We start from the raw sequence: 25766 nt of genomic DNA on the forward strand, positions 1-25766 counted from the left end.
AAAACTGTTTCAAAAACTACTTCACATGAACGATGTATAGAAGTTCTTGTGCTAATATTTAATGAAGATTACTAAAGACCACATAGCTTTGAACAATTGTTGTATTAACGCTACAGGAAGACCGTTGTTGTTGTTTCAGTGTTTGTGTTTTCAGAACCTGTTAGTTTATTTCATATGCAGAATTGTGGGATATTTAGCTCAATAAACGAGTGGTCTGTGTTATTAAACTCTCAGAATTAGCATGAACATCATCTCATGAGGGCCAGTACTACACAGCACTGAACATACAGCGTCTTTATGCTTTAATAACTCCTGAAATATCATCATATCTCATTGTCTTAATGTGATGGGCCAGAGCTGAATAGTTTACTCTCACACAGCTCAACAATCAAACATCTGCGGATAACATTTTAATCGGCGGCGGGGTTAATTAAATGACAGCGAGTGTCAAGAATCGCGCTCAAAACCGCGTCACAGAATAAATGTCAGCGATACTTCACACACTCATTAATGAAAATCTCTCGTTCCTGCAGCTCTGCTTAAAGCAAACACACAGTGTTGAGCCCAGTCTTTGTGAAAGTGTGTTTTAATCACAGCAGCTGCGGAATATGATGTTGTGTGTGTGATTTAAGAGCAAATACTGGCAGCTTGAGGATATGAGCGGCATATTTAGCCGCTTCAATGGAGGTCAACACGCTTTCGCCGCTAAATCCAGACGCTTTGGCCTCTCGAAATGAGACCTACACTCTTGCAGAAAAGAACAAATGCTCCTTTTTGTTTCTGGGCACTTCAGAAGCTGCTTCATATAAAACAAGGGACTTTTTTGCTGGCGTGATTAAACCGTGATCGTGTACAGTAATCAGAGTAGAAGGTTCTGAACGGCGGATGAATTATGAGCGTTATGAATGATTGAACATCACAGTGGGGGGGGATCCAGCGTGCCGCCATTAATCGTTTTGGACGGTTTTGATGAGTCTGCATGAGAATATTTACTCTTCTGACAGTAAGACACAAACAGCGGCGCTCATGTCAGTGTGTTTCAGATTAAAGTCTCTAGACTCTTTTTACCAGGGCTGGGAAACTAATGCTGTACAATACATGAGTCAGTTGGTACTACATTACTATAATACTGAAGGTTCAAATTAACTGATTTGTATACGAACACTTAAATTACATACAATAAAGTTCTTATAATAATAAAGTTACAATTACATAATAATATTTCTACTCCAATTCGTTTTTTTTACATTTTTATTTTTTTTAGATATAAACATTTGATTTATCCAAACATAAATTAAACATTGAAGAACAGTAAAAATCTATTTGGTCACTGAATGTTTTTTTTTTTTCAGAGGTAAATGTGACGTTACGTGACATTGTTTACAAGCCGTTATATTGACATCTTGATGCAGGATACTGATTTTGGTAAGTTGTACTCTTTCTTTGAATGTTTATTTGGTGCTGTAACTGTTAATAAAGTTAGGGTTAGTGCGCTTTGAACTGAGGCAGCGATCTGTCACTCCACATTAAACAGCGCCAAAACAGCATTTGAACAACATTAAAATGGACAGAATTTGAAATCTGAGACTTTGTTTCATATCAAAAGCTTATTGTGATTTGTTGGATGTGAGGTGTGCTACAATGTTCCATTCATTAACTGAAAACAGGTCAGACTAATCGATTCATGGGAATTAAGAATCAATATCGTTTCGTAAAAATGAGAATCGCTTAAAATCGAGAAATCAATATTTTTTACCCAGCCCTACTTTTTACCGTGAAATACCACTGTTTCCCAGCAAAATATCACTCATGAATCCTCGTCTGATGGTGGCGACAAAATATGTTCTAAGAACATTTTGTTAACATTTCAATAAGTTATGAAAACTTTATTTCTAAATGTTCTCTGAATGGTCAAAACATCCAGTTTTTTAAACATTTTAAAAGGTTTTGTCTTGGGTATGCAAACATTATGGAAACTTTTCCATTTTATAATTTTGCAAACATTATGAGAATATTATGTTTGAACGTTTTTCTGAATGTTCTGAAACAAGTAGTACTGGTCAAACTCAGTTGTGTTTAAACGTGCTCTGTAAATAACCTTTGTTGTTGTTATTGTAGTAATGTTTAAAAAATGTCAGTCCAACTAAAATGGATATAATAATATTTCAGCAACTGTGTCATGCGTGTTTCTGTCAGCTGCTTACAAACAGAACTAGTGATTTGTGAATGAATCACTGTAGATCTAAGTCTGACATCTTTTGTGATTCAGTTTGATTTGGACAGTTCACTCATGCATTGAATTGTTTGCAGTGATTTCTTATCTTGTGACGGAGTACTAATAACAACAAAAAAGCTACTAAATAAAACAAAATAGCACTGAATGAGGTGATTTTAACCTACAATCCATTGTGAGAAACAAAACTTGCAAATGGTCTTTTTCTATCTTTCATATGGTAAAGACAATTTATATGCATATATCGAAAACTGTGTTAAAATATGACACTTTTGATGTGCCCCTACTTATGAAACGCTCCTGTGGTCAACCAGCTATATATGTTCCAAGAACGTTTTACCAACCTTTCTATTAAGTTATGAAAATGTTATTTCTGAATATTGTCTGAACAGACAAAATGTCCAATTTTTAAAAAATCTTTAAAGAATGTATTTTTTATGCAGATGTTAAGGGAACATTTCATTTTATCATTTTGGAAACATTATGGGAGTTACTTTTGAATGTTCTCTGAATGTTCTGAAACTTGTAACCGGTATTAAAGGGTTAGTTCACCCAAAAATGAAAATTAGTCCATGTTTTACTCACCCTCAAGGCTTCCTCAAGTGTATATGGCTTTCTTCTTTCAGACGAATCCAATCGGAGTTATATTAAAAATTATCCCTGCTCTTCCGTTAGAACAGGAGTAGATGGGTGTTTTTGTTCAACAGTCCAAAAGTAGTCAAATAAAGCGCATCCATCCATAATAAAACATGCCTCACACGGTGCCGGGGGCAGAATAAAGGCCTTCAGCAGAGAATCCATGAGTTCTTGTCCAGCTAAAATGTTTCAGAAAAACATTCCATGAACCGATGCACAAATAACTTTGTTGTGCTTACGTTTTGATAATGATATTAAAGACTGAATAACTGAACAAGCATTTATTAATGCTACCGTTAGAATGTTTGTTCGTAACTTTTAGAGAACCTTTCCAGAACGTTCTGAGAAAGTTCCCTGTTCGCTGGACTCATATTGAACAGAACTAACAGCGCTAAACATTTACTGGATGTTTCTCATTCTGAGCTGAAGGTTTTGGCTGGGTTGGTTGTAATCTTGGCTGATTTCATTCTAATTGTAGTATTTGTGTCTTTACGATGGCTCCACAGCAGCAGCATTGTGATGAAACAGGCCTCTCTGGCCCTGCGCTCGAGGCGTTTGAGTAATGCGATGCTCGCCAGCGGTGTTCCCTTTTTAATTGCTCCGATTCCTTCTCCCGGTCGGACCCGGCGCACACAATAGAGTCTCAGACCGACGTCGGCGCATTAATCATGTCTGTCTGCGGGAGCCGTGCACACGGACGCATCTGGGGTCGCATTGCTTGACAACAGAGCGCAGGACTTCCAAATGTTATCGCACCAACACACGGACGATCCCGTCTGCTGACACCAACCTCTCCAGCTCAGCTGCAAATTATAACCTATTGGTTCAGCAGAAGCCTTTCATATGGTTTCACAGGGTTTCATGGAACACTGATGGAAACGCTGGAGCAGAGGTGATAGATGGATGAAATGCTTTTCTAAATAAAACTACTATTATCATCAGTGTGTTATGACAGGTCTTGTGCTCATTTATTATTTGAGAATTAATTAAGAGCTGGCTGTACACCAACTGCTATTTTACCCAGAAAGTTGGCAGAAATCCATAACGAAGCAGCACAATGTGAAAGTGAACTTGAGTTACATAGCCTATTCAATCAAGCTCAAAATAAATGAGGAGAAATTTAGTATTCACAATCCTGTGGTGTGGGTTTGTATTTATGAGCTGTGAAGTCGTAAGTCAAGTCATTTGGTTGAAGCAAGATTTTATTTCATTGCATTCAATGCACACATCTGATCGGTTCATGCATTCCCTGGGAATCGAACCCATGACCTTATGTTGCAACCTCAGTTACTAACTGAGCTACAGGAAGGCTAGATGCAATTGAGCTTTTCTATAAAAACATTCAGCAGGATTTTTAAACTGTTAGGGCCGGGAGAGACTTTATGGCTTTGTCAGTTTGTGTAAATCCAGTATTTAATTTTTCTCCATATTAATTTCATGCATGTAAAAATGTGTGCTCTTATTTCATTAAAACAGTTCAAACTTACTTTTTTCTTTATCTATCCTAAAAGAATGGAAGTGAAATGTGACAACATGCCCCAAAGGTAGAGCACATATGATCACATCAATTATTGACTTTTTATATAACAATACATTTTTTAGTAATTAAAAATAAACTAATTTTGGAGTTTGACAATGAATATAGCAAAATAGAGTTATACAGCATAAAAAAAACACTTTCAGAGAAACAACTGATTTGTAATAAATTGAAAATATTAACTTAAGAATGTCTGAAAACCTTTAAACCATGTGTTTTACAACGAGCCCCGGTCTTTTCTACTTATACAAAATGATCGATAAAGAATGTGCATCAAGTGTGTTTTTGCATTTTAAGTTTTTATTCAGTTTATAAATGTGCTGTAAATTTAATTGTTATGCTATCGTAATTGTACAATGTAATCGCATTTTGTTAGATTCAACAATTGGGCTGACGTTGTTATGCAGACCTGGCAACCCTGAGCACTGGGCTTTAAGGAAGTTACAACGCAATTTCGACTTTATGGCGTTCTTGTGCATTCAACCCATAAATACAATTTTTCTGACATGACATGAATGCACCAATATAGAGGGCTGCTTTAGGAGTGGAAATAAAAATCTCAGAAAAGACAGAAATTCAGCGGGACCGGGAATAAGAAAACAGTCCTGCATCTGGACGTCATGTGCAGTGTTATTTTACTCTGGTTGTGTAAGGAAAACATTAAAGATGATCTATTATGCCCCTTTTTACAAGATGTAAAATAAGTCTCTGATGCCCCCAGAGTGTGTATGTGAAGTTTTAGCTCAAAATACACTACAGATAATTTTTTACAGCTTGTTAAAATTCCCACTTTTAGGGTATGAGCCAAATCGCGCCGTTTTTGTGTGTCCCTTTAAATGCAAATGAGCTGGTGCTCCGGCCCCCTTTCAGAAGAGGGCGGAGCTTCAATAGCTCAAGCTCCAGCGTACAAATAAACATTCTACTATTAGTACAAACCTGTTCCATTTACAGAAAACATACTCGGTTTAAAAGTCAGGCATCTGATTGTACCGTGCATAATAAATGCGCCTATATGAATTACACAGATGCAATAAAAATAACGACAGCTGGTATCATTGTGCCTTAGCTGCTATCACAAACTTTATAAGTCCCGCTTGTGATTATGAGCTAGACAAACTCAAGCGGTCGACTTCACATTGCTTTCATGTGCAATTTTTAACTAGCGCATTGCTATTTATGATCATTCTGGAAGCACGTGAAGGCAGCATCAGTGAAAACAGGCATAGCTTCAGCAACATTAGCCTTACAGAGTGCCAAGAAGCTCTTTTTTTTGCAGTTGAAAAACTCAAATGCACTGAAGCTGCTGTCATGTAATTGTTATTGCATGAGAGAAGAGCAAACGCTGCTTCATCGCGCATCATGAGACGAATCGTTTGACACGTCCGATAAACAAACGATTTGACACGGGATGATTTCTGTCAGATAGCATCATGAACTCATTCTGACATCTTAACGTGAGCTGTGGCAATTCATTAGCCCCGTAACAAAGACGACCAGCCATTCAGCGCTAACATCCAGCTAGCGGCGCAGGCTAATTATCTGGCTTAATTGTTGGTGACCCTGCGGCGCGCGTTTGAGAAACCGGCGTACAGCCAGAGTCTATTGATATTCACCTGCTGATGCGTTTGAGTTTGAGCTTGATTCATAATTACGGCTCTGTGGGTCTTTGTGCTGCGTTTGGCCTTCGCAGACACACACTAGCATTATTCTTAGCTGCGCATCTCCCTCAGAACGCAGCTGTGTGCGTTATTCTACTCTATCATCACTTCAGTAGTGCTTCACTCGCTTCTGAACAGAATATTAGCCGTTTACCAGCTCACAAAAACATGTTCGAAGAATGTTTTGTTAATGTTCTCATTAAGTTATGAAAACGTTACTTCTGAATGTTCTCTGAAGATTCAAAGCGCTCAGTATTTTATTATTTTATAAATGCTTTTTCTTGGTTACTCTTCTTGACGTTACTTTAGAATGTTTTCTGAACCTTTGAAACAAGTAATTACATTTACAAAACGTTAGATGAACATCCAACTACACTGTAAAAAAAAATAATTGTTTCAATTTAAAATTGTTTGTTACTTCGCTGACTAAAAATTAAGTTTTAGTCAACTTGAAATTTTACGTTACTTAATGTTAAGTGACAACTTGAATATTTTAGTTGACTAAACATAAAATTTTTAGTTAGCGGGGTAACAAATTATTTTAAGTTACAGTGTAAAACATTTCATAAATAAAACGTTCTATGAACAATATATAAAGATTTCTGTATTCTAAGAAAATGTTGCTAATGTTCCCATTCGAGTTATCAAAATGTTATTTCTGAATGTTCTCTGAATGTTCAAAACATCCAAAGGAACATTATTTTTGAAACAAGTAATTACATTTAAAAAACATTAGATGAACGTCTAACTAAAGCATCTCAGAATTAATACGTTCCATGAACAATATATAAATAATGTTTTTGTAAGACGTTTGGAGAACATTATTAAAGACCAGATAACTCCACAGATAAAAAAATATATATTCTAAGAATGTTTTGCTTACATTTAATTAAGTTACAAAAATCTTATTTCTGAATGTTCTCTGAATCTTTTAAACATTTTAAAAACACATTTTTTTCTTGGTTATATGAATGTTAAGGCATCATGCAAACATGGGACAATTATTTCTGAATATTCTTTGGATGTTTCAAAACATTTAAAAAACGTTAGATAAACATCCAAATAAAAAGTTTCAGAAATTAAGCATTCCATGAAGGATGTAAAATTAATGTTGTGTTAACATTTTGAGAATGTTATCAAAGACCAGATCGCTCAGAATGAATGTTCTCTTAACGTTAGTTCATAACGTTAAGAGAACATTAGCCGAAGATCTGAGAACGTTCCTTGTTAGCTGTCGATTTAGTTTTTGCTTTTCCTCATTGATGTATCTTAACCCGTCCTCATCTAAAACATGTTATATAGAAACAGACATATATGTATATATTATTGTTTATGTTTCACATAAATATGAGGCTGTTGTGAGAGTATAGATGTGGCTCTTTCTGGTTTCTCAGTTATAATTCATGTATTGTATTGACTTTCTCAAATGTAAAATGTCTCCTAAAATCCCTTCAGAGAAATAAAAATAGACTCAAATGAGTCAATAGTTGTGGTTCAGTATATATAGAGCGGGTCACGGGCGGTTCGGGTCAGTGTGAGCCCACGCGGGTCAATCTCTCTCTCTCTCTCTGATTCTATACGAAGAAGCCTGAAGGCAGACAGTAAAACAGTCCATTAATGACAGTATTACCCAGAAACTAAACCAGAAACACTGCTGATTTAACTCTTTCCAGGCTGTTTGTAGAATAGTATTGTTTTCCAGTGGTTTCTCGGTCGCAGTGTGGCGTTACACAGCATCACACGGCTGATTTTCTGTCTCATTATATCACACACACAGCCTTGCAGTGAAGCGCCGGAGCAGAAATCAAACGCTCCAGTATAAATCTCTCTGGAATGGTCTGATTCGTTTCAGTGAAGCGTTCGTTTGTACAGTCCATTTAAATGAACTGGTTCAAAAAACATTTGATCATTTTTCAGAAAAACAAAACGCATTTGAATGACTGTACTTGATGTGTTTCTGGAGCTCCCTGCGTGACTTTATTAAAGGGATGTGGTGATGGTAAAACATGAGATTTCAGTGCTTGATTGATTACATTATATTAATGATTGTTCAGTGCTTGTGTGTTTCTTCTGAGAAACGTTTGTGAGAGACACGTTTTGCGAGTAAACATGACATCGCTGAAATATATCCCATTCTCACATTTTTTTCCATCATCAGGAGCTCCATATATTTGACATATATTTTACTTTTTTCAGAAAAATAAATAACTGGTGCCTAAAGTCATTTTTTCAAGTTTTTCATTCATTTTTAATGAGGGAGTCATTACTTCCATTAGTGTAATTATAAATATATACTTTTCTTTTTAATAATGGTTTATTATCTGATAATTGTCTTATTTAACGCATTTTGGCCCCGTTTATGGCTTTACTGTGGTTAGCTGCTTTCTAAAGTGCACAAATGTAAAATACAGATATATATATATATATATATATATATATATATATATAAATCCGAAAATTCAAAAATAAAAATTTGGAAAAGGATCCAAAAGTATTTTTGTTTTTTATACAGTGATGTCACGATGAAAACCATTGAAACAGATGAAACCATTTTGGGTTCCCCAAAGCACCTTTCAGTGAACAGTTCCTTAAATAATTATTTTTAATTAGTGTGAAGAACATCTAAAGAAACGTTTTCCACTAGAAATAACCTTTTATGCAACAGAAAGGTTCTGTGGATGTTAAAGGAACCATCCATGTCGATGAAGAACCGTTAGTTTTGAGTAGTAGCCGTTCACATGTCTGTGCACATCTGTAATCTGTATGTTATGGCCGCAGTGTGAGTAGATATATCCAGCGGCGATTACATCTGTAAAGAGTGCAGCAGGAGCAGGATTCCACAGATCCTTGCTCTCATTTCATCTCAGTCCATGAGCGCTCGGGTCAGCGTGAAGAAGACAAACCCCCAGCAGCACGGCCAAATGAATATGAATGACGCAGGTCAACTGCCCACTAAAATATGGCTGCAGGGGAGCAATAAGCTATAGGGAAATTTCTCGCGGGATGACTAATACAGGAAAAGCCATCTGTGGCGACGCGATGGGAGCTAGATTGTTCCATTATGAAGCGCTAAAGCCGCGCTGAATGTGAGCGAGCTCGAGCTGCCCTCCCAATTTCAGCAGGACGCAAGCGGCGGCCTCCTCCCTCGAAGTCCTGCCGATCAATTTACAGATAAATAACCTGTCTGGAGGGGAGCTGATCATATATCAGAGCAGAAGCCGCGGGATCACGGATTTGCGCTGTCATTGGAGGATCAGGGGGAATAACGGCGCGCGGTGTGTCCGGTGAGATAAGCCCAGCGCTGTCACGTTCTGCTGATGGCTGTATTGTTCTGCTTTCTTCAATGGCTGCAGTTCAAGCGGATGAACGCAAGACAATGCCTGCATTATAATTCTGATGCTGACGCTCTCTGTAGAGGATCGAGCGGGCCGTGACACGAGGAGAAGATCCTCACTGACACTGAATCATTCACAGCTTTTACATTTACAGATTGTTTAATAAAGAAACACCTCACACAGGTGGTTTCGTCACCTCTGAATACATTTCATTGCCTTAAATTCGTGTTGAAACACAAGTGCAGTGGATTAAATGCCACTTTATTATAATAAGGGTGAAGAAACACAAAAGAAGAAACACCTTCAACATTTCTCACATTATATCACAGTTTATTCGCTATAGTTTAGAAAATGGTGATAAAATACGAGAAGAACTCCGAGTTGAACTGCGTCTGAACTAACTGATCTTGATGATGTCAGATAACTTTGAGAGAAAGGTCTGTAATGAATTGGGTTGAATAGCTGTCAGCTGTTAAAGTTAAGAACACAATTAGATAAAACCAATTAAGCTCAACTAATTACTAAGCAATGCTTCATTTGTTCAGTCTGTGTGTGAAAAGATCACATCAGCAATTAAAGAAAAACACTTCAGCAAAACATGATCAGCTCAAAGCGTCTGAATCATTTTTGGTCCCAAATTTTGCTGCCAGTCCACTGTATGAAGGATTTCTGGGTATAATGTGTCACAGTTGACTTTATTTTGCTTTCTTCACTTACATAAATGAATGATAGTGTCTGGCACCCGCTAGTAAAAAATATCAAAAATTATATCTGGTGTCTGAATCATTTTTGGTATGACTGTTTTTTGATGAAAACATTATTTCGTGTCATCTTTTATTCATAAATCTAGTGCTGACAACTGCACTCTTAAAAATAAATGTTCCAAAAGGGGAACCATTTTTTAGTTCCCCAAAGAACCTTACAGTGATCAGTTCTTACAATAACCATTTCTTATTAATGTGAAGAACCTTTTATCACCATAAAGAACATTGTGGGTGTTAAAGCTTCTTCATGGAGCCACCGATGGCAATATAACGCTGTACAGTGAACAGCTTTTGCTGCTTTATTTTATATTTGGTCAACAATGGTTGTTTTAATGGTGCTTTATGAATAAATTTGACATTGACATTACTGGAACACTGGATTGACCAATCATACACATTTCTGTTTATTATATATACTTCTTTATGTGCTCACGACTATTGGGTTACATCAAAGTCAAATTTATTGTTGCATGGTGATGGATAAAAACAACACTTTCTTCAGGAAACAGCAGTGACACGTGTAGTAGACAGTCACGAGGACTACAACAGTAAATACAGACAATCACGAGGTAAAACTGACAGTTTTGTTGTGTTAGGATCAATCTGACCAACACTCGATTTTCAAACTGCTTGAAATACTGGTTAAACTATTTATTTCTTCTTGAAATTTGGTGAATAATTCTCATTTAGGGTCATGAGTGTGCATGCGAAGTTTCAACACATATATCATAGATGTGTTTTGGAAAGGCTTCTCTGTTGGGGTCATATGAACTAGACAATTTGCAAAAAACAACACTTTGAATCAGATAAAAAAAAAAAAAAAAAATCTTTATTGTAGCTTGTCAAACACTAAAATATGAAATACACAATAACCTATGAAATTAAGGCTCAAAGTTTACTCGAAATCATCTTCCAAATCTTTCTTCAAGTTGAGTTTCACAGTCAAAAAAACCTGTCAAAAGTTGTTTTCGGTTGTTAGTTTTTGGATCTCAATTACTAGACAGTTTCAGCGCTGAACAGAAGTGTGAGAAACTCATTTCACCCTCACGAGGGTTTGAGAAAAAACACTGAAGAAAGACACAGCAAGAACAAATATCAATACGTACTCTTTACATTAAGCACAAATAAAGAAAGATGCTATTTTACTTGCTGTTTATACCTCCGTGTGCAAGCAGTCGAATACAAATAATCCTGACTAAAAACTACGTGGGTCAAACTGAACCCTAACACAATAAAAATAGATGGAAATCATTCAATTCCTCTCATATTTAGTCTCTGACAAGCTTCATTAGAGGTCTTCTGTTTTAAACTTGTACCTTTAGTATTTTCATACTGCCAATTTTTGCCTAATTGGGTCAATTTGACCCGCGACACAGAAACTGAAGCCAGTTTTTGAACACAACAGAACATGAGGTAATGTACAGATTAGATCAGATCAAGCACAGCAGCTGATAACTGTGCTTTAATGGGAACTGCTTTTCTCTTTAATACTCTGGAAATCCACTGAAGTGCTGCTGTCTGAACTAAATATTCAACGCTCTTATTTGATCTCAGTTATAAATTCAGCTACATTTTCTGAATTTGCCGTTCCAAATTAAGAGCAGACCCACACACAAATAATCAGCAAATACACAAATCAATAGATATTTTGAGCTCCGTTTGAGCACACACATCCGTATCCGTCGAGTATGTGTGTGTGTCACTACTTTAGAGGGTATTTACATAATTTCATTCCTGTACTCCCCCATAACCTGAGTGTGAGCCAGTATCCATTTGTTAAAAGCGCTGCCCACACATCACCCAGCAGAGCCGTATGCACTGGATGGGCTCGTCACCGGCCTCCCACACAGCGTTATATAAAACCAACAGCGTCTCTTCACAGGAGCATGAACGTCAGCAAGTGACTTCTCAAAGGTATCAATCAATTTAGAGAGAAGCAGAGGCTGCCCTCGCTGGATTACAGCTTTCTTTGCCGTGCTGCAGAGGGACAAAGGGAGGAGGTCACGGAGTCGTCTGGAAGGGCTCTTCGCCGCGGCCGGGTCCGAGCTGTGTCGTGCCGCTGGATTTGGTGCGGCTCGACGGGCGAAAGCGTTTCCACAGATCAGGGCTGCAGTCTTTAGTGCTGTTCTGATCTGAAGATCCACCTGTAAACGGAGCAAACGGAGGGAGGACAAAATAAACAGCTGCTCAAATATCTTTTTCAGGGGTCTTCGGCTTGATGTGGAGTAACACTGAGCGAAAACACAGGCCCTGTTCATTAACTAGCCTGCGTGCCTTATTAATGAGGTCAGCTAACAAACAAAAAATAATAATAATAATAATAAAAAACACACATATATATATATTGTATCAAAGCACTGTAGTATGCATTCAACCTATCAAAGACAAAACATCTTATTAATAATATTTATTATATTATGAAGCCGCACCATCCAGGGCCAACAATATCATAATTAATATTTAATAATTCATAACATTATTTTCTGTAAAGGAAGGATGAATTTAGATTGTTAACTTTTATGTGCATTTTTAAAATCTGTTGTATTATTTGGATAAATTGCATAATATAAATGTGAATTATAAAAGTTGCACTTGCTAATTTTGAGATTTTGTGCCTATTTGGGTTTTCATAACATGTTTCTTAATACGTTTGACTAGTAAAGAAAACATCGAAAATACACATTGAAGTGTTTATTTTATTGCATTTCTCTGCGTCTGTTGGTTTCAGTCTTTAGAGTTTTTTCTCTTACAAACACCAAACTTTACAGTTTTATTCCTCTCTATATTCTAAAGGTTTGTTCGTATTTCAATCACACTGATTTATACAACATTTCACTCCTAAAAACATGGTGAAAATGTGTGTTTTTTCTTATTTATGGAGTGATAAAAAGAAAAATCCAAAAATCCCTCTGGAAAAACTTCATATTTCAACAAAATCAAAGAACAATTTCGAACCTTGTTCCCGATTTCTGTTCTGGACTATGCAAATGTATGCATATTTAATTAGATAATGCCTAATTAAAGCATTTGCATATTTAAAGAGTCAATTTCTGAAAACTTGTAAAATGTTATTAATCAACTGGGGAAGTATGGTGAAATCTATTAGTTTTGTTACCCTATTCACCTCGGGTGTCTTGCCTTAAAAGTTAAAACACTACTTAGCTACCTCTAATTAGAAATATACATCACGGAAAATCACGTATATTGGCTTAAACACAAAGGCATCGAACTCGCAATCCATCTCCAGTAATGTGCGCAGCTTCGCGGCTCCTGCTGTATTTATAGAGCCCTTGTCTTTAGTGCCCGCCTCTCAGGTCAACGCTGTGAAGCGATTGGCTCTCGATCGGAAACAGACCGCTGTGATTGGCCCAACCGCGCTGTCCATCGAAGCGTTCCACGCCGCTCTCTCCAGCGGTCGCTCTCTCAGCCCTCAGCCCTAATGTTTCCACGTTAAATGACAACAAACACTTCCAAAATATAAACATTATCGTCCACAAACGACACACTGTAACGGAACCGGTAAGCATATGTCAATACTTGTTGTTTTTGCTGTCATGTTGAGATTATGAGCAGCTGCTGCAGGAGCGGCTCATTAGCGCGTTGTTGCTAGCTGGATTAGTTAGCTGGTTAACGTTAGTGAGTCCTCAGACAGCTGGTTTAAACACATTAGCTGACTCTACTAGTCCTGTATACAGTCAGAAGAGCTCGGACTAGTTCATGTTCTGCTGTCACTGCTTCTGTTAATAAACTGGCCGTGTGTTTCTCATTGAATCAGGCGCCGGTTTCTGTGACTGAACTCCTCAGACGAGGCCTGTGATTTTAAATGATTGACATGTCACATTAATACAGTCACTTTGAATATTTAATGATCTGATTTAATAGACTTATTAATATAACTGCCTCATAAAATTTCACCACAGCCGCTGTCAAATATGTATGTTATTATTGACTGTGTTAGCAGCAGAGCTAGCATGCTAACTGTTGTCAGATCCAGTCAGAGGTTTTGACAGGTGCTCACAATGCTTTATCTACACAGATAAGTGTAAATATGATTTCTGTTTACCCACAGTTGTTTATAAACCGCTGATAATTGGTAATAACTGTTGGCAGTGTGTGTTTATGTGGTCATGTATGACACATGCATGTCATATTAAGTCACAGGTGCTTCATCCATCAAGTTTCCAAGATGTACACATGTGCGGTTCATAAAATGTACAGAATTAGAGACCTGTGCAGTTGTAGTGTAAATAGTGCAAATCAGACATTCATTGATTATTGTGTAAAGCTGGATGTCTTTTGACCCTCATTATGAGGATTAATGAACCCTATCTGGTTTTTGAAACATTTCAGATAAGAGAAACTTTACAGTTTGCATCTTTAACCCTGTAAAGCCTGACATATGAAATAACAGTCCAAAAAAAAAAAATCTGTTTTTGAAATGTCAAAGGTTATTGAACCTTTAGACAAATAGAAAATCTAATAAAAGGTTTTCATGTTTTGTATCATATTTGATCCATCGGGATTTTATGGCTCATATAGTTTGGTACAGTGAGAATATGGATGAAAAACAGCTCAATTTTATTCAGAGACTCAAACTGAGCAAAAATATGAATTTTCTGCAGATGCTGATATTTATATGATGAGATTCTGATGCTTTATAACAGTAGAGCAGATACTGACATAAAGTGATCTAAATATCAGCGGTCGCTCTATATCTCCAGTAATATGTCTCAGTAAGATGAGATGTTAATGATTCAAACATATAATGCAGTGCTGATGGAGAGATGAAGAAGTAAACGCTCCTCAGAAGATGTGAGATGAAGATCATTCCTCCGCTGAGGAACAGTGAAAGATCAGATTTGAGACGCACTGATTCTTCTAGAAAGTGATTGATGGAGAATCAAGTAAAGCTGAGCTGCTTCAGTCCAGCAAGAGTTCATCTGGAGACATGACTGCAGTTATTCTGGCGCTTACTTTATTCTTATGTTTACAAGCAGACAACAGAAGGCATGCGGTAGATTGTGTGAGACAGGTTTTGACAGCAGAGTTTGATCATGTCGATCATTTGCAGGCCTTAGAAATGTGCATATTAAATATGATACAGTAGGCTTTATTGGGAAATGTCTTTTATATCCAGTTATTCCGCTTATTCTGATTGTTTTGAATGGCTAGATCACAGTTTGCAGTATTTTCTGTTGTTGCTGATCTGATAGACTAGCATGACTTGAATTCTTGTGTAATTTGGCGTATTGATCCACATTTATTTATTATGCATTTTGGTAAAAGATGTTACAGTAATTCACTCACTTTAAATCACAGACCTGATCTGCGACCGGCGACTCTTTCAACAAAAGACTCGCAGTGTGTGTGTTTTGTAATGAGTGGATGAGTTGAGCCAGGTGTGATGAATAAGCGAGGATTAGCTGTCAAGTGCACTTAATAGTGGAGTAGCAGCAGGGATGGACGATATCCTCCCTCAGTACCACGACTGAGGTGCCCTTGAGCAATGCTCCGAACCCCCAACTGCTGCGGGTGTGTGTTCACGGTGTGTGTGTGTTCACTGCTGTGTGTGTGCGCTTAGGATGGGATAAATGCAGAGCACTAATTCCGAGTATGGGTCACCATACTTGGCCACATCTCCTTCTACAATCTGTAACTGGTTTGGTCAGGACTGTAGTACACAAAAATCGTTCTGAATAAATGTACTACAGTAGCACGTGTGGGATACAGTTTTGCATGTGTATGAGCCTGTTTACAAACCTGTCGTCCAACAAAGATGTCGTTTATTGACATGCTTTTTCTCCAAATGAACTTAATAACATAGTTGAGTGTTTGAAATAACTTCTTTTTGTGGCCAGATGTGGTTTCATATTACAGAGTGATAGTATTATTTACAGTGATGAAGGCTATGTCGATTGGCATTGCATTATAAATATACTTCCCTTATAAAAACTACCATAAAATAAAAACCATATATTTTATGCAATCATATCTTTATTGTCTTTTTAATTTCATCAGTTAAAATTTCTCTATCTCCGTTGTATGTTTTATTCAGCGATAACTGGATACCTTTGTCCATATCAGGGATTTAATGGAGTGTCGTCAGTGGTATTATTTCTGCGATGCATGTGGAGTTTCTGCGCAAGAGCGCCCTCCGGCTTCCAGTATGAATTAAACACTCATTACATTAAGTGTGTACTCAGTAATGCTTACAACACACTATTTGGGGTAAAAATAGAAAAGATAATACTTTTCTCTAAAGAAACAGGATTCATTGTCATTGATATCGCTATCACAATAAATACCAGAAATATCGTGATATATTTTTAAGGCCATAGTGCCCATCCCTAGGTCTATGAAGTCATAATTAGCACTAGTTGTGGTCAGAGAGAGGAAAGTGAGTTTGATATTATTGTGGTGTCTTACGACACTATAAGTGCTCTTATCAGCAGTATTGTTCGGCGTGTTCCTCTATGGCCTGTATCTGTCAGCGGCTGATATTAATAGTGCACTGGTGATGTATGAGCTCTGCTGAACACATGTACTGTGGTGCAGGACGGACGCACCTGAGATCCACCGCCCTTCATCACACGCCTCGGAGCGTTTAATCAGCCGCTTAGTGTTCAGTGTGCGATCATGAGACCAAGAGAGTCCATGCCTCAAAACAAGCTGCAAACGGTCTAATTTCAAGCCAGGTATTTGTCTAGAAACGTTCACTGATGCCTCTCAGATGAGTTCTGTTAAAACGCCATTTATTCTAAACCTTCAATCCAAATCCTTTAAAACAATTAGTGCATCAATTAGTTGAGGAGTGTTTCAGTAGTGTTAATGTTGTGTTTGTGCCGCACGGGGATGTCATTTTCATGTTTGCGTGCTAATGAAATGTGTTTCAGGTGCAGGTAACGTTCAGGAGGAGTGTGGGAATGAGATTACAGTTTGATTTGACATTACAGAAGGAACTGTGGCTTTGACATGTAAGATGTGCCCCATTACACTGAAGGTGACGTTTCATACCCAGTGTTGGTTTAAATTGCAACAAGTGCTGTATTTTTGTCATCTGAAACATGCTGTTGCTTATATTTCAAAACAACTTTTACAGTGCAATTAGAATGAAGCACGCATAACATTGGTGTCGAGTGAGAGAGATACGTGAACACAAGTATATTTGTAAAGCACATTTCCCACGTGAATAAATGTGTCTGGCTTGTTGTTTATAATAAATGTTGTTCATAATGAATGCCACTATAATTTTTGTATTTTTCATGTTTGTAAACATTTACATTTAATCCACCAGTTCTCTACATTAGTTCTGAATGTATAAGGTCAGTCACATTGTCTTACTAGTCAGGTGTGATTTATGGTAATTGATAATGAAAATGATTGACAATAAATTTGCACATGCATCTGAAATATAGCGGAGGATGCAGTGAGCTGCAGCAGATTATTCTCAATATGAAGATTCAATTTTTCAATTCATGATTATTTGTATAGTGCTTTTCACCGTACAAATCATTGCAAAGCAGCTACAGAAGCACATAGAGAAACATTAGTGTAGCTGCTGTTCCATCCAAGCAAAAATGATGTGTTCAACCCAAGCAAAGAATGATAATGTGCATTTGATCAGATATAGCTGAAGTACAAGGTTATGAGGTGCATTATGTGAATGCTTGGCTAAAGAGATGTGTCTTTAATCTAGATTTAAACAGAGAGAGTGTGTCTGAACCCCGGACGTTATCAGGAAGGCTGTTCCAGAGTTTGGGAGCCGAATGTGAAAAAGCTCTGCCTCCTTTAGTGGACTTTGCTCTCCTAGGAACCACCAAGAGTCCAGAGTTTTGCAACGCTTCAGACAAACTCATACACGTATCGGTGCTTTGGCAGGTGTGTGTGCTGTTTCTAGTGTCTGAAATATGTTTTTACAGATGCTTAACTTAGTTTATGATCATATAATCGGCCGCTGGCACATACATGCGCATTAGAATAGGAGCGCCATAAATCTGACTTTGCCATGTTAAATATGTGTTTTGTTGGGCGTTTATTTTGATGAGAGCAGTAAATGTGAAGTGACTGTTGTAATGGTGTACAAATGTAATATAATGACGATATCCAGTGAATGTGTGCGTTTAATCTGTGCTTTTGTTTTGGTTTATTATGGTGGCAATGGTTTTAATGGTTGTAATGTTGATTTTGAAACCCTTTTTTGCACATAATATATAGCATAAGTCTCCATAGATTGCTTCTTTGGTTTGCACACTGTTTGGAAGAAAACACTGGGCAGGATTTTATAAGTTAGTTATCAAAATAATCATTAGTTGCAGCCCTAGTTTAAAAGTGTTTGCTAAGATCCTACTAGGCATCTTTACTGTGCATTGGTTTTAACATCGTTTTTTTTATCTTCGCCTGCAATATATATCAGACGTGATCTGTAGACAGCAGCGGTGTCATGTAGAATCTGTTGCTTTAAAGCACGTTTAGCATGTTATTCAGTCGATTGAAGTGTACGCCGGCTTTGAACTCCTCCACCCTTGATTTACAGCATCGTCTTTCATTGTGTTGTGTTAAGAGCAGTTGTGCAGTCTGAGACATTAAGCCATGTGCAGTAATGGCCCGACCCGAACCGAGCAGAGGGCTGTGAATGGCAACTCGCGGCTTTCTTACAAAGCGTAATAGACGCAGTCGCCATTAGAGCTGTCATTTGGCAAACGCTGCATCTCTCCTGACTGTATCATCATGTGTCGCCCGCTGGAGTTACGCGTAAAAGCCCTCCACGCTCGCTTTTACAACCTCTTAGCATTTTATCCTCAGTTTCATGCCCCTCTCTCCTGGCCTTTCACTATGGAAATGTTCCTGACAGAATCTGTGTGTTAAAGGAACTGGATCGGTGCTTTTTCTGCACCTTGTCCTCCGTCATCCATTAGAGACATTAATTTCCCGTCTCTATATGAAGCGTCTGACACCAGGCATTTGTAGAGCTCTTCCTCTGACGCGGCGGGTGGCCGTATCCATCCACCTCTGAGTGCAGGTTTAACGCCATTAGTGGCTCACCCATCAGTCTTTCTTGTCTTTTGAATGCTCGAGGTATCTGGAGCCATCCATCAATGCAGCGGGTCACCGAGTCAATTAAGTTTCCACAACATTACAGTTTCGCCAGAGAAGAGAGTCTAGCACAGTTCGCCGGCTCAGTTCTCCAACAAAGTTGGAAGTCTGTGATATTCTGATGAAGAGCCTGGTGTTTTCAGATTCGTGAAATTCTCAACGGCGCGCTCTGAGTGAGTGTGTTCGGCGTTCCCACGAGCGGGAAGCGTGTCCCGTTTCTCCTCAGCGGGCCGTGTGATTCTCCGGGTCCCGGGTCAGATCCAGGTAGAGGTCGACCTAATTAGAGCAGGTGCCAGCAGAACGCCGGATCCGTCCCGCGGCGCCCTTCATGTGTTGCTGTGGATTGTGACTGTACTGCGGCTGCACTGAGATGATTCTCTTTAATTGCTGCAGGCGTCTCTCTCTGGTGATTAGTGACGTAGTGTGGTTTTCTGCAGATATTTGCAGGTCAGTGAGAGCTGCTGGTTCAGTGATGTACATGAAACACCGTCAGCTCGTTGTGATGGTTTTGCGTTGAGTTGTTCTAGCAAAGGTCAGTCACGTTGAGAATATTTTCAGTGTTTCCCCTGCCATTATATTAGGGGGTGCCCCCCCGCCCCCCTTGAAGGTCAAGTTCATTTTATTTAATTAAATTTTCTCTATAGCGCCAGATCACAACAGAAGTCATTTAAAGTTACCTTTCTATAGAACAGGTCTATACCTTGTTCTTTTATTAAACAAACTAAATAGCCTTATGTTATTTATCTTATTTACACGACGGCATGTTATTTCTGTCTCTACATTACATGGTCGCGCAGAGCGGAGTTCCGCCCCCGATGCGCGCACACACACACACACACACACACACACACATGTACTCGCCGAGTGTGCCATTAGCGCAGCGTCTCTCACAAATGGTTGCAAGGCACGCTCCCTGTGCAAGCAGGTGGTCACGTTGGTTATGTTGACGGAAGTTAGCCTATTTTCAGGCGCTGTGTAATATCGTTGCGCCTGCTGCACCCATGGTACGGCAGCAGAGTTCCTTGATTATTACGCCGGAATGAGAGTATAGTTCCTAGCCATACCGGCCTAGAAAATCGCAACTTTTCATTTTCCGTCAGTCTTAGTACACGACGTAACTACAGAAGAGTCAAGTTTTAAACAGGAAAAATACCGAAACTCTTTGGTCATTTTTGAGCGAGATGCTAACGGTCTAATCAGATTCAATGATCTATGCTAAGCTACGCTAAAAGTGCTCCCACCAGACCCGGAGATCGGCTGAATGGATTCGAAAACGGTAAAACTCAACTGTTTAACTCTTGGGGAGTTGGAAAATGAGCCTATTTTCAAAAATAGTGGCATGTTCCTTTAAAGAGAGCACACTGAGCTTAATAGGAGTAGCAACAATTTTTAAATAAATTTCATGTAATATTTATTAAAATGACAGGATTTGTGCTAAATACATAGTCTAAGTCATGTATTAAAGCCGGGCTCAAACTGAGCAAATTATTATTATTTTTTTAATTAATTAATTTTTTAAAGTCCTTTAGGATTGTACTTGCCAGACTGTACGAACATGATGATCATGTCACACTATGGGATCTCAGTTGTCATTAATGTCAGACTGTACGACAGTCAAGACGAGTTAAAAACGGGTGAGCGCAAGAAAACTTGTGCAGAGTTTTACATTATGAAAGTGAAAGTGCCGTGACATACAGCCAAGTACAGTGACCCATACTCTGAATTCGTGCTCTGCATTTAACCCATCCAAAGTGCACACACACAGCAGTGAACGCCCGCAGCAGTGGGCAGCCATTTACGCTGCGGCGCCCGGGGAGCAGTTGGGGGTTCGGTGCTTGCTCAAGGGCACCTCAGTCGTGGTACTGAAGGAGAGAGCGCTGTACATTCACTCCCCCCACGACAATCCCTGCCTGCCTGAGACTCGAGCTCACAACGGCGAATGAACAGCAGCAGTATTTAAGAAGAATAGTGTATGCAGCTCTACACACCCACATGAAAACAGCGGCGTAACCAGTGTTTATATAGAAAAGGCAACATATCAGATGAATTTCATGAGCGGAGGACGGGAGCGCCGGAGTTTATAGCGGATAGAATAATTCTCTAGCATTAGTTCTGCTCATAGCTTGTCTTGAAAAACAGAGACAGTTTGACATTCGTCGTAGGGTTAGTCACACTGCAGGACTGTGCGCCAAATCTTCTGAATGCCAGAATTTCGTCGGAGGTGAAATTTGATCGCAACAGCCATTAATCGGCCGTCGGTGAACATTTCAAACCAGCGATCAAAGACTACAGATTCTAGCCTAGGATTTTAGGAATCTTTTAGGATTTTCAAAACTTGTCTCAGACGACCAAATCGTGGCCAAAATCGCACAGTGTGAGCCGGGCTTAAGTTCATACATATTTTAATATGAACAACTATTATTAACAATATCTATGAAATTATAGTTTTTCTTATTAATGCTTGGTGTGTCAGGGCAACTTGCTGCCGGCGTGAGCTGACCCCGCAGTCTGCTTTCGTCGCCACCAGTTCGTCGGCGTCGGCTTGGTGTGTACCGGGCTTTAAGCTCACCTCACAATAATATGAAATCTTTAAAAATTACAGCACTGTAAAACCACAGACCACAGTCAATTTATAATATTATGGATGTAAAAGTACAAGCCAGTAATGCCTGTGTAGTAATATGTTAGCGTAGCACACAATCTTATACAGCTACAGGGCTCCCGACGTCCCGGGGCTGTTGTGTTTTCCAGTCGGGCTCCCAAAATACATCACTGCCTGCCCGACGGGCTCCTTAAACACAGATCTCCCGCGGGTCCTTACAAACTCTGAAAGTGAGTTGTATCAAACTTAAGGCCATAAAAAGTTTTAAATACGTTAAATGGTATAAGAAATGTCTTAATTATAATTTCAAGAGGTCTTACAGTTGGGGACGGAAAGACAAGAGTAGCGCGATACGGCAGGATTAAACTTCAAAAGGTAATGATGTCATTGAATAAATATGAGTGCGGCACGTTTCAAGTCAAAACGCGGCGCGGATGTCTTTATGTGAATATATCTGAAGGGAACCGACTGTCCTCAGAAATGTGTCGTTGGCATTTTAATTTCATCTAAACTATAATTCCTGATAAAGCAGCGTTTATGAGTGCGGAGCTGCTTTGTGTACAGCGTTTCCGGGGAAACCGCAATATTTCAGCGCTCCTAAAGCGCCACCTCGTGGCAGAGAGTGAATCTGCATTTACAATAAGCCTTTCTTACTGTTTATGCTCAGATCAATGCAGATATCAACTTTTTACGCAGCAAACACAGAGTTGTAAATGAGAAAGAAGTTGATATGCCTTCAAAAAATGTTAACAATTAAGACAGTGATATTTATACGTTTTAAATTAACATAATAATTTATATGCTTGATTGATCCCTTTTCATTAAAATGGTCTATAGCCTGAAATGCTGTTGTATAAGATTTTTGTTTTTGTGAAAACCTATATCTGAACTGTAAATCATGTAATTTTATGGCTCAATACTGTATGTTACCATAGACAATGTCCAACCCCGCTCATTCTGTGTTCATTTTCCTCGTGCAGCTCTTAAAATGGGTCATAAATTGCCTTAAATTTATTTTTAATTCTGCAGATACCCTGTAAATAGTGAAATAAGATTCCTTCCTTCATATTTGTTGATATTTGTGTATTGAAAATATTTTTGATTTGACATTTAAACTCCTATCTGTTTTTCTATATTTAAAAAAAAAGAAGGTATTTTTTTAATTTGGGCTAGTTAAATTAATTTTCGGGCTACCAAAATCTGAAGAGTACCTGCCCGAAGGGCTGCCAGGGATTTTGAAATTTTGCAAGCCCTGAGCTAGTCAGCTAACTGTGTTCCGTAGCATCTGCGCTGTGTTGCTAAAACTATCTTTTGGATCTAACGTAATTATTTCCCACAGCCAAGTTCCAGGTTATAATATGCAAAAGTCTGAACATTAATCTCTTAATTTTACAATAAGTAGTGAAACTTACCCAAAATAAAGACTTAAACATCTAAAAAACACACATTTAAGGGGCTCCTCTTTTGGTGAAAGTTTTTACACAGCTTTCAAAATGGCTGCCAGACAGTGTGAACACATGGAGACTCGTATCTCAGCGTGCGATGATCTGATGGACTTCAAATTACAGGAGGTATATAGTAACAAACATATCAATTGGTTAAGACCTCAAGTAGGATAATACATTATTTTTTCTTTTTATAATCTGATCTCAAAAATGGAATGGTGCTTAATGGGTACGTTTACCCTAAATCCTGTAAACATATATAGAAGGTAATATTTGGATTTCTCCGGTTCTCTGCACTGGCGTTTAGCACAACCGGAAGTATCTATGCACACACTCGCTAGACCGGAAATCTAAGCTGGCGAAGATATGCAACTAGCCCATTGTATGGGTCAAAATTATAGATTTTTCTTTTATGCCAAAAATCATCAGGATATTAAGTAAAGATCATGTTCCATGAACATATTTTATAAATTTCCTACCGTAAATATATCAAAACTTCATTTTTGATTAGTAATATGCATTGCTAAGAACTTCATTTGAACAACTTTAAAGGTGATTTTCTCAATATTTAGATTTTTTTTGCACCCTCAGATTCCAGATTTTCAAATAGTTGTATCTCAGCCAAATATTGTCCAACAAACCATACATCAATGGAGAGATTATTTATTCTGACCCTTGTGGCTGGTTTTGTGGCTTAGGGTCTCTCACACACACACACACACACACACATGTATGTGTATATATATATTAAACAAGCATTCATTGCCAAAAATTTGTAACAACTTCGTAACAATAAAATTCATAACAACTCATGCTGGAAAATCTGCATTGACCTGATAATAATTAGAACATAAACTTAAATGCTTTAATCCTACCTTGGCTTTTCTGTACAGATTTTAAATTGTTGTTGTAACATGTTGACAATTGTCCGGTTTTTAAGGGGAGGACAACCAAGCAAGCTGGCATCAATTGCCTCCTCTTGCAGATAGCGACTGGAGATGGCTCTTAAGATTTGAAGTGTTCGCTCATTTAACACTTAATGTGCTGCGCCGCAACAGCTAAAGTATGTTTACACTGGACGCGACAAAGCAACCATTAAAAATAATTTGAACTTCATGTCAGTGTAGAACGAGGCATCAGTTTAGTGTTGGGGATTTGTCACGCCGCTCCGCATCACAGTCCCTGTTAGTATTCTATAGTCTTTGGCTGCATCCAGTGTAGACAACAGCATCACTAAATATAATGGGTTCTATTGTATTTTGTCACGCCGCGTCAATCGTGTCCGGTGTAGACACGGTGTAAAGGAAACGCTGTGTATGGCATTTGAGGTCATTTGTGAATTTACTGTCTTGGTCTAAATGAAACTATTTACAACTAAATGGTATATGCAATAAATACTGAATTATATTGCAACTGTTACTATTATTGCATTTGTATACAAAACTTTGTATTTCATGCTTGTTGTAGAGTGTGTGACATCACTTGCACTATTGCCGGTGGTAATCGGCCACCTCGGTGTGCACGGTTGTCATGGTGACCATCACAGTCCTATGGGTCACTCCATCTCAAGTGCTTCAAACATTATAAAATTGGTTGCTTGTGCTTTTAAGACCCCTAGGAAATTATTAGTTCCTGCAGCGGCCCATCTGAGATGGAATGACCCATGCTGTTTAATTTCTACACAATGGCACACTAGCAAGTGTAGAACACATTAGACATGTGTCTGATGTTCGTAATGTGAGTTTTTAACTCGATTAAAAGGTCCAAACTAGGACTGGGTGGAATGATGCTAGATGGGAGAAATGCTTTTCATTATGTAGTTTATAGTCAAGTCAGCTTTATTTCTACAGCACTTCAGGGCTGTGCGATATGATGATATATATCGGATGGACGAAATAAAAAGGCTATCGTTTCATATTATGTTCTATCGTTTGGCTTGTTAGCTTTTTATATATTTATTCTGAGGGGAAATAAAATAGCATGATTTTTCAATATGTTTGGCTGACTGTATTTTATTATGACAATGAACAGGCTGCGTTGTCGAGTATAGGCCTACTTAATGCACGCGTGAGGCGCCGGCACTATCACTTGATTTTTTTTTTTTTTTTCCTTATAAAAGTGGAAACAACTTACAATAGCCTACCCCTTCATTTGTGGTCATATAAGAATAAGACATTATTCAAAACTGTTCAAAATATTTCTTTTATTTGTGTACATTCACAATAAAAACAAAACATGTGCTTTTGTGAAATAAAGGAAACAAACAGGACGCCGCTTTCTCAAGAGCGCATCGCAAAAATGAACCGAAATTCTGCATATAGGCTGCTAATTGTTGCACAGTTTGTTTGTTTTTCTTTCGTTTTGTTAATTCATTAATTATTTAGAAAAATATATTTTGCATATGGGCCTATTTCTTTTATATGTAATAGCTTATGTTTTGCTCTGTTCGCAGAAGCGCTGCAG

At 38.3% G+C, this 25766-nt stretch overlaps 1 protein-coding gene across 8 annotated transcripts in view; it reads left to right on the forward strand.

Moving 5' to 3' along the window:
• The first annotated feature begins 13527 nt into the window (after window positions 1-13527).
• LOC131546650 (R3H domain-containing protein 1-like) overlaps window positions 13528-25766 on the forward strand; it is a 59016-nt gene continuing 46777 nt past the window's right edge. For 7 of the 8 annotated variants that reach the window (XM_058786402.1, XM_058786406.1, XM_058786409.1 and 4 more), the window contains exon 1: window positions 13528-13682. The gene's annotated coding sequence lies outside the window, so the exon portion shown is untranslated. The remainder of the gene's footprint in view (window positions 13683-25766) is intronic. The other variant, XM_058786405.1, reaches the window with a different exon arrangement.

This window comes from Onychostoma macrolepis, chromosome 09, assembly GCF_012432095.1.
Source record: "Onychostoma macrolepis isolate SWU-2019 chromosome 09, ASM1243209v1, whole genome shotgun sequence".
NCBI lineage: Eukaryota > Metazoa > Chordata > Actinopteri > Cypriniformes > Cyprinidae > Onychostoma > Onychostoma macrolepis.